Raw genomic sequence first — 13,835 nt, forward strand, 5'->3', positions numbered from 1 at the left:
ACAAGAAGCAACACTATTCTTCACCTATTTATTGTCAGTTAAGACACCCTCTTCCTACTCCTCAAACATCAGAAGTCTCGTGGATGTGAGCTCAGGTAAAATGAAGTTGGGACACATGAAGTCACATGATTGCCACGTAATGTTGACACAAATCCACCTGGTGGCCATCAGGAATCTGATGGACAAACATATAAGAAACACACTCATTGAGCTCTATGATTTCTTTAACCAACTATGGAAGAAAGTTGTAGATCCTGAAGAGTTGGATCATATGCAAGATGATATTGCAAGAATATTGTCCACCCTAGAGATGTTTTTCCCACCGTCATTCTTTGATGTCATGGTCCATCTCACTGTGCACCTTGTCGACGAGATGAAGTATTGTGGTCCTGTGTTTCTTTGCAACATGTATCCCTTCGAGCGGTTCATGGGAATACTGAAGCGCTTTTGTCGGAACCGAAACCATCCAGAGGCAAGCATCCTACAAGGTTATACTGCGGAGGAGGTGGTTGAGTTTTGCACCGAATACATGAAACAAAGACCTATAGGTTTGCCCCTCTCTCGCCACGGGGGAAGGCTGAAAGGTAAGCCGATCCTTGCTGGCACGCAAATGGTTGCACCCAAAGAATTGGCAGAGAAAGCCCATTTGACGGTACTGCTTAACAGCCCAGTTCTCAGCGCTTATGCCGAAGAACACTTGGCGGAGATATGCCAAAGCTTCTTACCAATGGAGCCTTCATCAGATGTGGAGATGAAGGAGAACACTAAGAACTACGCCAGATGGCTGAAGAATCGTTTGGCACAAGGATCCATCGATGGCATTGCTACGTGGTTGGCATAAAAGCCATCACCTACTGTGTTGATGTACCAACAATATGACATAAATGGATACATGTTGTACACTGAGGAACGTGATCAGAAGACCTCATATCAGAACAACCCTATTCGAATAGAATGCATGACTGTAGATGAAGCTGATAAAAGGGTATACTATAGAACCATCAAAGATATTTGGGACCTTGACTATGTGAAAGTTAAGGTGGCATTATTCAGGTGTGCATGGATCCATCTTGGTCATGTAAAGGTTGATGATTACAGAAAGACCTGTGTTAACAGGACAATGATGGCATATCATGCGGACCAGTTCATTCTTGCCAGCAATGCTACCCAGATTTTCTTTGCGGAAGACCCCTTGCGTAAGAACTCCCATGTAGTGATGCATGGGAATAGGAGGGTACCGGGTGTCGAGGATGTTGCCGATGAGGACGAGTACGATGAATTTGCTGATTTGCCAGCCAAGGGATCATGCACCCGTATAACAGAGCAGCATAAAATCATCAGAAAACCCAAGTTCATTTGGGGTCAACGTAATGATTCCAGTTCCCCCTATGTACATGGGAATTAAGCCATAAGACTAGTCTTTATGCCTACCCTACAACTTAATTCGTCCAATTTAGAACTGTCGCGTGTACTAAATTTGTGAGTTATGCCCAGTTTTCTGTTGATGTAAGAACTGTTAATATGTTGACCTTGATATGCTGTCAGCTCAGGCAATGAATATGAACTGTTTTTTGTTGTTATTATTATTATTATATCATAGAGGTAGCAAAATCAATTGATCTCACTAGTATGTGTGAACAAAAATATGCAATCTGGTTTGCGAATAGCACACGGTTCATTGATGAAAGCCGTGTGCAGACCAAACCCCGCCAGCAATCTGAGTCGTGCTTTCTGATTGGCCAGAACCCAAACCCCACGGATCGTACGTCTGCACTGTTTGATGCTCCTTGATCGAACGACGATCCTCATCCCTTTCGACGGCACATGCAGTTCCGGTTCATGTAAATGTTTTCAAATAGCACATGGTTCACTCACGAAAGCCGTGTGCCTACCAAACCGTGGCCGATGCCCCCCTGCCACGCACGCGATCTGAGTCATGCGTTCTGATTGGCCAGAACCCAAACCCGACGGATCGTACGTCTGCACCATTGGATGCTCCTTGATCGAATGGCAATCCTCATCCCTTTGGACAACACATGCAGTTCCGATTGTAATTTTATTTTTATGCACAAAATTCATGTTAAACTCAAAAAATGTCTTAAATATTGCTAACGATACCTGAAATGCGCCAGAAAATCAAACCCGTTGTATAGGGGTGATTGCGTACCATGAAATTTTTTATGAGGCCAAATGATGAAGTCACCGACCACTGGAGTTTGAATTGACACGTCTCCTTTTGGAAACCATGATCCTTCATGTGAGATGCTCTGGTTTGGAAGGAGCGATCATCAAAACTTGTGCCAAACTTTACCAATTTTTTCCACGGGGTCGTGAGAGCATGCCACGGGCACACATCGATTTTGATGATGTCTAGACTCCATCTAAAATTCCTGTGATTAAAATACCAACTAGGCCTACCCTAGTGGCCGCACCTCTCGGTCAAAATGTTTGAAACTTCTCCCCGCTTCTTGAACAAATGGATGAAAACTCGCAAAGCGACGCACAAATGATTTGTACACCTTTGCTAGGCTGGTCATAATGGGAGTATCATAGCTAGTATCATGCATGCCAACTAGGCAATTTTGATGAGGTGTCATAGAATTAAATGAAGAAAGAGAGGGTTAAGTATCATATCATGATACCGTATCATAATAAATGCTATGCTACTATGTGTCATGCGCATGACAATAAATAAAATACTACATGATACTAACTTATGATACTATGCGCGCATTACAGAGGTAGTATATCATATGCATGATACTAGTATATGATACTCTCCATTAGGCTGCTTCCAATGCATTGGTGCTTACATGAGGTGCTAAGCATATTAAATACTTTAGGAACTAAAGACCGCAATGCATAGGTGCTTAACTTGTTGGTGCTAAGTATCCTTCATTTAATGATTTTGCAACTAAAGTTCTTCATGGATTGGTGGGATTCTTCCATTTAAGTGTTTTGCCTAGGTTCTCGCGCTTAGCATTGTTTCTTCCTGGGGTCACCACACTCATCTCTCTCCTCTTAATTACCTTGCCACATCAGATTTTTTGCCTACATGGCAATCTTAGCACCTGTACAAGGTGGAGCATTGGGAAGGGCCTTAGACTAGTCACAATGGGTATAGTAACTTAGACTAGTAACATGCATATGTTACTAGTCTATGTTACTACCTCTATAGTGGGGAGTAAGATATGTGTGGTGTCATGCAACACTTCATTTATTAGGTTGTAGACTCATCTTGTCTTGGTATGTGTGATGTTACAGTAACTAGCTATGTTACCACATGACTCTCTTTCCTCATTAATTACTTACCACATCATCTGTTTTGCCTGGAGATGTGTGATGTTACCACCTATGTTACCCCCACTGTGGGTAGTCTTACAACCAGCCTTATCATATACTAGTATCGTGCATATGATACTATAGTATATGATACTACCTCTATGATGTTACAGTAACCAGCCTCCGAGGTGAAACGATGTAGTAACTGATGATTTGGAGTCCGAAGTGTTGCGTCTCCTTCTGGAAACTATGATCCTTCTTGTGAGATGCTCTGGTATGGAAGGTGCGAGCACCAAAACTTGTGGCAAAGTTTACCAAATTTTTTCCATGCGATCGTGAGAGCACGCCACAGTGACACAATGATTTTCGTTATTTTCCGGACTCTATATGCATTTCCTGAAATTAAAATACCAACAAGGCCTACTCCTCTGGCCGCACCCTGCCGCCGAACAGTTTGAAGTTTTTTCCTGTTTCTCGGACAATGAATGAAAACTCGCAAAGCGACACACAAATGATCTTGCTAACACCCACGTGTAGTTGCGACTATACACACACACACACGCACACAAACGAGATCTCTTTTTTTGCATATTCAAAGTTTGAGATTGCTAGCCATGCCTGCCGCCTGGTAAAATGTACAAGAAAATCAAACCATAGGGTACAATCGTGATTTCTTACCGTGGAAAATAAAATTGGAGGCGAAAAGATGAACTCATGTTTTCATTCAAACAAAAATATGATGTTAGTTAATGTAAATGTTTTGAAATAGCACACGGTTCACTCAGAAAGACGTGTGTCCACTAAACCATGGCCGATGCCCCCTGCCACACGCGCGATCTGAGTCAGGCTTTCTGATTGGCCAAAACCCAAACCCCACGGATCGTACGTCTGCACCGTTGGATGCTCCTTGATTGAATGGCGATTCTCATCCCTTTTGACAACACATGAAGTTTCGGTTCATGTAAACGTTTTCAAATAGCACACGGTTCACTCACGAAAGCTGTTGGCCTACCAAACTGTGGATGATGCCCCCTTGCTGTGCGCGCGATCCGAGTCGTGCGTTCTGATTGGCCAGAACCCAAACCCCACGGATCGTACGTCTGCACCATTGGATGCTCCCAGATCGAACGGCAATCCTCGTCCCTTTCGATAGGAAATGCAGTCCAGATAGGATTTGATTTATATGCCAAAATGCACAGTAGATGCCAAAAAATGTCTTAAATATAGCACACGAGACCTGAAATGCGCCAGCAAATCAAACCCGTGGTATAATGGTGATTGCTTAATGTGGGAAAAATTTATAGGCAAAAGATGAACTCACGTCTTCATTTCAAAATTAGTACGTCTTCACTTCAAATGAAAAATTTCTCTTTGTGCACATGAGCACTTAGAGGCAACCATTTGCATAGGCCTTTCCGCACGATGACCGGGGATATTTTTCACGTAGGTCGTCAACACCCCCCACCACCCGCTTGCGTTTCACTCAACTGGTCCACCCAATCTCCATCGCCAGCTCCCCCTCCCCCAGATCCACAACAAAACCCTCTCGGGCGCCGGCGTGCTCACCCCGGCTGTGTGCCCGCTCTTCGGTGTCAAGACTACCTCCACTGCCGTTCCCAACATGCGGTTGCCTGCCCCTCGCCGTCTTCGTTTGCTCGCCAGCTACCCTCGAGCATATCAATCCTGTAACCCTCGCCTCTCCTTTGGTCCGGCTGGGTTTGCATTAAGAATCCTGTTAGTTACTTCTCTCCATCGCGGTGAGGCATATTTCCTTGCGATCACTCTTCCTATTTCGTTCCGTATGTTCCCAAATTGGCTATAAACTAACGAAGAGCTTATATATGTTCATTATCTACCTTCCTAACTAGTACATATAAGCTGTATTTGTTCCAATAAGTTACTGCCGATTTAAAGATCGCGGGCGCCCGAGTCACACAAACTTAACAAATAAGTTGTACATTTTCTGAATTATTGCATGTCATGTTTAGACAAGTTCATACCAAGTTGTTAGTTTTATGCTTATCCTCCTTTCCTGAGTTTCGCATGTGCTCTCTTTAGTTGCCGATGTCAGATTTCGGGTTCCGGCAAAACCCTTGAGGTTCGAACTCTGGGGTGCGCACGAAGATCTCTCCTCCCCCTAGCTCACGCCCTCACCGCGATCTCAAAGCTCAGCGCATCGAACTCACGGAACAAGAGACACAAGGTTTTACTGGTTCGGGCCACCGATGTGGTGTAATACCCTACTCCAATGTGGTGTGGTGGATTGCCTCTTGGGCTGAGGATGAACAGTTACAAGGGAAGAACAACCTCCTTAGGAGAGGTGCTCTTGTGCTTGGTGAGCTTGTGTGGATGAGGATGATCTTAATAGCCCAAGATCAGTTGCCTCCTACTATGGTGGCTAGTCCTATTTATAGAGGCCCTGGTCCTCTTGCCAAATGTAGGCGGGAAGGGATCCAACAACGGCCAAATTTGAAGGGAGACAACTAGTACAAGTTATCCTGACTAAAGGTGGTCTTCGCCTGCCAAAGGCTCTGGTAGTGACACCGTCTTGGGCTCCACGGTGACCTCCGTCCTGCCGTCCTGCTGGTCTTGGTCTTGTTGCACCGATATGGAAACCTTTGCTTGATGCCTCAGGACTCCTCGCCTGCGCTTGCCTCTTTAGCACCAAAGAGGAAACGAGTACGCTGCATGCTCTGACGCCCGCCTAGCCTTGGTCGTCATGGCTTGTGTCACAGAAACCTCACGAGGTGCCCCTTGCCTTGATCTGTCCGCTCCTCGCGAGCTAGCCTAGTGAGGCCACCCCCGAGGAGGTCTTGCGTCGCCCGCCTCGCGAGGCTTGGCCCCTCGCGAGGGTCTTGAGTGTTTGCTGATGAAGATGGGCCGTACGGGGCCGTTGGTGGAGCCACGCCGTGGGCCGCAGGTAGGCACGTCTGGGGACCCCCGTTCCCAGGACGCCGATAGTAGGCCCCGGGCCCAAGGCGTGCTCGGACTTGGCTTCGAGGCGAAGCCAAGGGGCAAGTACGGAGCGCCGCGTGCCCCAATAGCCTGCGTCCTCGGTTGACGCATGGCGATTGAAGGGACGTGGGCATCTCCGCTTCCCCACGCTGCCTCGGCAACTGCCTGACTTGACGAGTCCCTGCTGCATGCAGAGAAAAATCATCATTACCTGTGATCATGGAGATTGCCGATTGGCCTTCTCCCGCTATAAATGAGGAGGGGTCGGGGCCCTCGTCGCTCATCTCTTCCTGCTCCGCTCACTTCTTCTCCCTTGCTTCATTGCTAGCAGCGACACTCATGGCGCGGATACGGAGGTTCTCGGTCGCAGAGAAGGGAAAAACCGCCCGCGACGAGCCGGGGCCACTTCTGCTGAAGAAGAGGCTGGACCATCGTCGCGACATAGTCGTGAGACCGGAGGTGTCGAGGCCTTGCTGCGAGCGGCCTCCTCCTAGGTATCCGCTGCCTCTGCACGCCCAAGCCGAGGGCTCCAGAGGGAGAGGCGGCGAGCAGCACCGCCCACGCCGTGGCCGTGGCCGTGGCGGTGCGCGCTGTCACTCCAGGAACCCACGCCGAGGGCTCCCCGTGCGAACTCGTGATGTGGGCGGCGATGCCTCTGCGCATTTGGATTCACTTTCCGCAGTTCTTCTCCGCTGAGATGCCGCCGAGGGGTCCCCTCGAGCTTTGGCTGCAGCACGCCGACTGCGACGCCCCGGCAACTGGAGTGGAGGTTGAAGTTGCCTCCTAGGCAAGATCTTCATGACCGGTGGCTGGGGCGAGGTTGCTCGAGTCTGCCGTACGGAAGGCGCCCTCGCCATGCATTTTGAGTACGACGGCGCCTCCACGATGTTCTTCAAAGTCTTCGACGAGGAAGGCCGCCACCTGGAGTGCTGCCCCGGAGGGGGTCGTCGGGACGGCGCAGCGGCCAATGCCGAGCCTGCCACTGGCTTCGCCAGCAGCTCCTCCAGCAGTAGCGGCGGCGCTTGGGAGTCCAGCGACTCTCCTGAGCCCTACGAGACCCTGGAGACGAGCAACGACAGCTACGTGCCCCCGAGCTCTCACCGCGCCCGGAGCAAGGTTGCAGCATCCGGCCGTCGCCGTCGCTGATCAGGATGGGGTTGGCGCCGGCCTCCCGTGGCCCATTGTTGATGATGACGTCGGCTGCGCTGGCGTGTGTAGATAGGGCTCCTAGAAACTCCCTTCTTTTGTTCCCTGCGAGGAATCGAGACGGACCCCGTGGGGGGGGGGGCGTGTAAAGGGTCTGTAATGCCTTTTGTTGCTATGATCCTTATTATGAAAATTTGCGAACGCATGTGTTGCTTCGGCTCGGTCTCCCCTTCCAACCTCGCGGTTGCTTGGTGCTCTACGCCAACAGGTCCCGGTCCCCAGGCAGGCTGCAACCGTCGCAGGTATGCCAGGTCACGATGCCGTGGTCAAGGCCAGGAGGTGAGCGGCCCGAGGTCCAGTAAGAGCTCCTGAGGCGCGATGCTCAAGAGGTCCCCTTTGGCGCGCAAGCAGCCACCGAGAGGTAGGAAAGGGAGGCGACGTTGCCGTAACAAGGCTGCAACAAGTGAAAATCCTATGCCATAGCGCTTGGTCGACCCAGGCGCGAAACTTATCTTGGCAGTCCAGAGCCAATTCCTGATGCTGCGCCAGACTCGTGCGTTGACAGCCGTAGTGTAGCTAGGTTAGGCCCGTGCGAGCCTCCCCCTCTTCTCCACGCTCTTCTATGTGCTCTATGTCCTCAGGTCCCGACCCTCGAGCGAGCTCAGCCGCCGCTGGTATGCCAGGTCGCGATGCCGTGGTCAAGGCCAGGGGGTGAGGGCTGGAGAGCCAGTAAGAGCTCCTGAGTCGCGATGCTCAGGAGCCCCCCTTTTAACACGCAAGCGAATTGCATGGGAGAAGTGGGAGCCCGCGGTACCGCCTGCTGTCGTCCTCAGGAGGTTCTTGCAGGTTAGCGCAAGGAAGGACACAAATTGCCACTATGCTTGTCGGTCTGCCACTGGTCGTTCCGCAAGAAGATGAAGGCACTGAGGGCCTGGTGAGGTTACGTGCGTGGGGCGTGCTGCGAGTCTGAGCTCGACCGCTCAGATTTGTCAGCGTTGCAGGGATGGACCCGAGCACAAGCGCCGTGCTAGCGTGAGTAGCTCCCGTTGCGGGATGAGCATGGGGCAGATCGGTGACGCGGGCGGTCACGATGGGTGACAATCAAGAAGGTGATAACCATAGATAGCTTATGCAAGGGACAAACTGGCTTAGATAAATGCAAGAACGATACATGCCACTGGGTCAGACCCGAGCGGCCTGGGGATGATGCAGCCTGAGGGGTGCCCCTAGTAGGGTAAGCTAAAGACGCAGAAAGATACATGCCGCGGGGACAGGCCCATGCGGGTTGGGAATGATGCAGCTCGGGGGGCGCTCCCAGCTAAATAAACTTGGAAAATGTCACCTGGTTCCGTTGTCAAAGGATGTCGGGGTAGCTGAAGATGCGTGGCGAAGGGATCGCCCCTCATGAGCCGTCAGGGCCCTAAGCCTCGGGAGGCTCTGGGGGATCCAGCGGTTCCTTGAGGGCCGCCTCCATCTCTGCCAGGACTGCGTGGTGACTGGCCTCCTGGGTCGCCAACACGCTCCGCAGGTTGCGCTGGAAAGCGGCTGCCATGCTCGGCAGGCCAAACGACATGCAGACATAGCTCTGGGGTGAACCCTCACACCGCCCAACGCACGAAGGCTAGAAGCGCTCCTGAGATGCGGCCCTGTTGAGCCGTGGGATGTCGATGCAGACGCGCAGCCCGCCATCCTCGCCTGGATAGGGGGACTGCGCCAGGTGGGCGGCGGTCGCTGCGCATGGCTCTTGCATCCTGTAGCTCCTGAGTGGTCTTGGCGATGAACTCCTGAGCGCCAGGCGTTCCTCGCCCGTTGTCCTCCTGAGGGAAACGTGCCGCAAAGCACGCCCCCACGTGGTGCCCGAGCGCCTCCCTCGTGATGTTGGCTAAGTCTAAGGCCCTCCAAAAGAGAGCCCCCGAGCCCTGCCCGAGGAGGGTGCCAGGCGGGCATTCCTATGTGAGGGAGGGAGGCGCCCTAGGTGCGGGCGCCGATCCTGATGTGGCACCGCTCCCTTGAGGCCCTGTACGGAGTAGTTGCTTATTCTTCTTGGGGATGGCCTCAGGAGGGTACTACGCGCCATCGTTGTCGGGGTCTTCGATGGCTGTGGCTTGGAAGGCGCGCTCGAGGGAGCACACCGCATCTCTTTCTTCGCAGGGGACTGTGATGATCCCGCCGCTTCCTGGCATCTTGAGGACGTTGTAGCCATGGTGGGTCACTGCCATGAACTTGGCCAGGGCTGGATACCCAAGGATGGCATTGTACGGCAGACGGATGTGGGCGACGTCGAAGTCGATGAGCTCGGTGCGGTAGTTGTCACGCTGGCCAAAGGACAGGGAGGCGGACCTGCCCTATCGGGGTGGTGGAGCCGTCGATCACTCCTGAGAAGGGCTTAGTAGGCTGTAGCTGATCGTATGGCACTTGGAGGCTATGGAATGTCTTGACGGACAGGGCGTTAAGCCCCGCGCCACCGTCGATGAGGGTCTTGGTGACTTGTACATTGCTGATGACGGGTGAGCAGAGCATCAGGAGGGCGCCAACAGTGGCCGCACACTTGAGCTGGTCCGCCGAGCTGAAGGTGATGGCGCACTTGGACCACCTGAGCGGGCGCGTGGCCTCGAGCCTGGGAAGGGTTGCGTTCACCTCGCGAGCAAAGTGCTTGAAGATTCGCTGAGATGCTGGGGCCTGAGCTCCGCCCAAGATGCAGGGGATAGCACGTGGTTCCTGGAAGCCCCCAGCCCCCTCGTCCTGATGGTGGTCGTCGTTCCTTCTTGGCGTTGGTGGCAGTGGAGAGAGACCAACATTGCCCTGAGTGCGGTCCTCGCGAGGCTGATCCCTCCATGCTCCCTCACGAGGCTGGTCCTACCAGCGGTCCTCGCGAGGCCGGTCGCGCCACTCCTGGCAGGGGTCGTGATCGTCCCAGCGTCCTCCACCTCGTCCTCCTCCTCGGCCGTAGCCCCGGTCGTTGCGCTCAGGGCGTCGACCGAAGCGTCCATCTCGAATGGCCCTGAGCTCTTGACAGTCATTGGTGTTGTGGCTGTGTACGTTGTGGAAGGCGTAGAACAGATGGCTGCTCTTGGATGACTCGGGATGGTCCCGGCCTCGCTTCGTGTCAGGCTCCGCCGCAAGCACGGCCACCCCCTTGCGCTTCACGTCCTTGGCCTTGGCTTTCTTCTCCTCTGGGTCAGTAGCAGGGAGCTCGAGGAGGAAAAGGCGCCCTTCCTCTGCTCTTGCGCACTTGGTCGCCATGTTGAACAGTTCCAGAGCCGTGCATAGCTCCTCGTGGATGGCGAGCTCCTCCTTCATCTTGACGTCGCGGACGCCATCAGAAAACGCCGAAATGATGGCCTCGTCCATCACCTTGGGGATCTTGAGAAGAACGCTATTGAAGCGCTAGATGTACTTCTGCAGGGTCTCTCCTGGCTGCTGCTTGATGCGGCGTAGGTCGCCCGCGGCCAGCGGGCGGTCGCGAGTTCCCTGGAAGTTGGCGATGAAGCGGTCGTGCATCTCATCCCAGGAGGAGATCGAACCCGGGGGCAGGATCAGGAGCCACGAGCGAGCACCATCCTTGAGAGCCATGGGGAACCAGTTCGCCATGAATTTCTCGTCGCCGTTGGCCGCCTTGATGCTCAGCTCGTAGAGCTGCAAGAACTCCGCAGGGTCGGGGGTGCCGTCGTAGCGAGGAGGCAGGTCTGGCTTGAACTTGCCCGGCCAGACGACGCTACGTAGCTCTGGAGTGATGGCGCGGCAACCTGCTGTGGCCATCGGGGCCCTTTGCTGATGCGGGGCCTGCCCCTGATGTCCGAGCGCCGCCACTGGAGGCGGCACGCGGTCTTGTTGCGGTGGCGCTGGGAGCGTGGGAGCGTTTTCCTGTGGCCGAGGAACCTCTTGGCAGCTTCCTTCTTCTCGCGCGAGTGCCCGGCGCGGTGGATCACGCCGGGGGGTTGCACACCTTGGTGCCAGACCGTCGTCTTGGTGCCGAGGTGGTCGAGGTGCTCCGTGAGCTACATCACGCGCAGCTGGCGGAGGGCGAGGCAGCGAGAGGGACGGTGCGGGAGAGCCCCCGGCGGCACTGACGAGCTCGGTGATGCGGTCCAACCAGTCCTCGTAGAGGTCGTCGACCAGGCGGTAGCGCAGGAGCTCGCGTGCCATGAGCAGCGCGGCCTGCGCGTCCGTGGGAGCGCGATGAGCGTGAGATGATGAGCCGTCTGGGGTTAGCGATGGAGTGGCGGTGCGGCCGTCCCGCCACACAGAGGGGGTGCAGCAAGGATGCTTGCTGCTCGTTTCCCGTCGGGCCGGTGGCGGCGTTAGCGGCGGGTGGCGGGGAACGACGGGGAGGCCCGCCGACAGGAGCTGTCTGAGCGATGCGGGCGGCGAGGGCGGCCCGGCACTCGGCGCGGGCTCGACGCCGTCCGCCATGGATGCGGTGGAGCGATGGGACGTGGATCGACGGCAGGGAAGCTTCAGCGCACCCCTACCTAGCGCGCCAAATGTCGGATTTCGGGTTCCGGCAAAACCCTTGAGGTTCGAACTCTGGGGTGCGCACGAAGATCTCTTCTCCCCCTAGCTCACGCCCTCACCGCAATCTCCAAGCTCAGCGCGTCGAACTCACGGAACAAGAGACACAAGGTTTATACTAGTTCGGGCCACCAATGTGGTGTAATACCCTACTCCAGTGTGGTGTGGTGGATTCCCTCTTGGGCTGAGGATGAACAGTTACAAGGGAAGAACAGCCTCCTGAGGAGAGGTGCTCTTGTGCTTGGTGAGCTTGTGTGGATGAAGATGATCTGAATAGACCAAGATCAGTTGCCTCCTACTGCGGTGGCTAGTCCTAATTATAGAGGCCCTGGTCCTCTTCCCAAATGTAGGCGGGAAGGGATCCAACAACGGCCAAATTTGAATGGAGACAACTAGTATAGGTTATCCTGACTAAAGGTGGTCTTCGCCTGCCAAAGTCTCTGGTGGTGACGCCGTCTTGGGCTCCACGGTGACCTCCGTCCTGCCGTCCTGCTGGTCTTGGTCTTGTTGCACCGATACGGAAACATTTGCTTGATGCCTCGGGACTCCTCGCCAGCGCTTGCCTCTTTAGCATTAAAGAGGAAACGAGTATGTTGTGCGCTCTGGCGCCCACCTGGCCTTGGTCGTCATGGCTTGCATCACAGAAACCTCGCGAGGTGCCCCTTGCCTTGATCTCTCCGCTCCTCGCGAGCCAGCCTAGTGAGGCCACCCCCGAGGAGGTCTTGCGTCGCCCGCCTCGCGAGGGTCTTGAGTGTTTGCCGATGAAGATGGCCGTACGGGGCTGCTGGTGGAGCCACGCCATGGGCCGCAGGCAGGCAAGTCTGGGGACCCCCGTTCCCAGGACGCCGACAGCTGAGTAGCAGCGACAACACTCATGCTTCAGGCGATGTATCTTCATCTGATTCCGACAACCCTAGGTCTTCAGCAGATGGTGAGGGATCAAGTAATCTTGAACGGGATAGAGCTGCAGCAATTACCCTTCCGGCTAGGACACGGAGGAATGCTCCAAGGGAGCCCACACACCAGCCTAAAGGTATATATGAAGTAACTGAGATTGATTTAAAGTCTGGGGCTCCAACTAAACCAGATAAAGCACACACGAGGTTCAGGAGTGTGTGTGGATTTGTTGGCAGGGCGAGGCTCAACATTAATCTGCCACGGTTTCGGATGGCTGACACAGAAACACGCGAAGGATAGTCCAGGAGATCAGGGATTACTGCAACATTCCAGACCAGTGGAGAATGCAGGTGGAACACGCTGCACGGAAGAAGGCTAGGGATGCTTGGAGAAACTGGAAGCACGTGCTGTACAAGAAGTACTTGAATGAAGGCAAGGACCCAATCCCTGCATACCCCCAAATTACAAAGGCAGACTGGGCAGAATTCAAAAGGGTCAGGGGAACTAAAGAGTTTGCTGACAAGAGTGCCAAGCAGTTGGAACTTCAGAAGAAGAACATACACCCCCACCGTATGGGTGTGGCAGAATACTACGGCATGAAACCGATATGGGACCAGGAGGACAAAGAAGCAGTAGCGGGCCTTTAGTGAAATCAGGGGTGAACGCGCGAGAGACTACTTGCAGGCATGTGCAAGGAGGCGTGATGACGGAACTTATTACTTTGAAAACTCACGTGACGAAGAATTGTATCAAGTGATGTTTGAGGCTTCCAAGATCCCTGGAAGGTTCTATAGGAACTCAGGGCCATGTGACATTCTGTCGGATGCTCTGGAAACAAGAGAGCCCCCTGGCCATGCAAGGGGTATAGGTGTTAATGTCCCGCACAAGAGGGATTTCACACTCAGCAAAGAAGAGAGGCTCAAGATGAAAAAAGCAAGGAGTGAAATGAAGCAGAATGAATTGTATGAACGGTTGAGGAAGGACATGTATCCGGCTGTTTGAAAGGATATTCAGGAGTCAATGATGATGCAGAAGAGTCTAGC

This window comes from Aegilops tauschii, chromosome 6, assembly GCF_002575655.3.
Source record: "Aegilops tauschii subsp. strangulata cultivar AL8/78 chromosome 6, Aet v6.0, whole genome shotgun sequence".
Lineage (NCBI taxonomy): Eukaryota > Viridiplantae > Streptophyta > Magnoliopsida > Poales > Poaceae > Aegilops > Aegilops tauschii.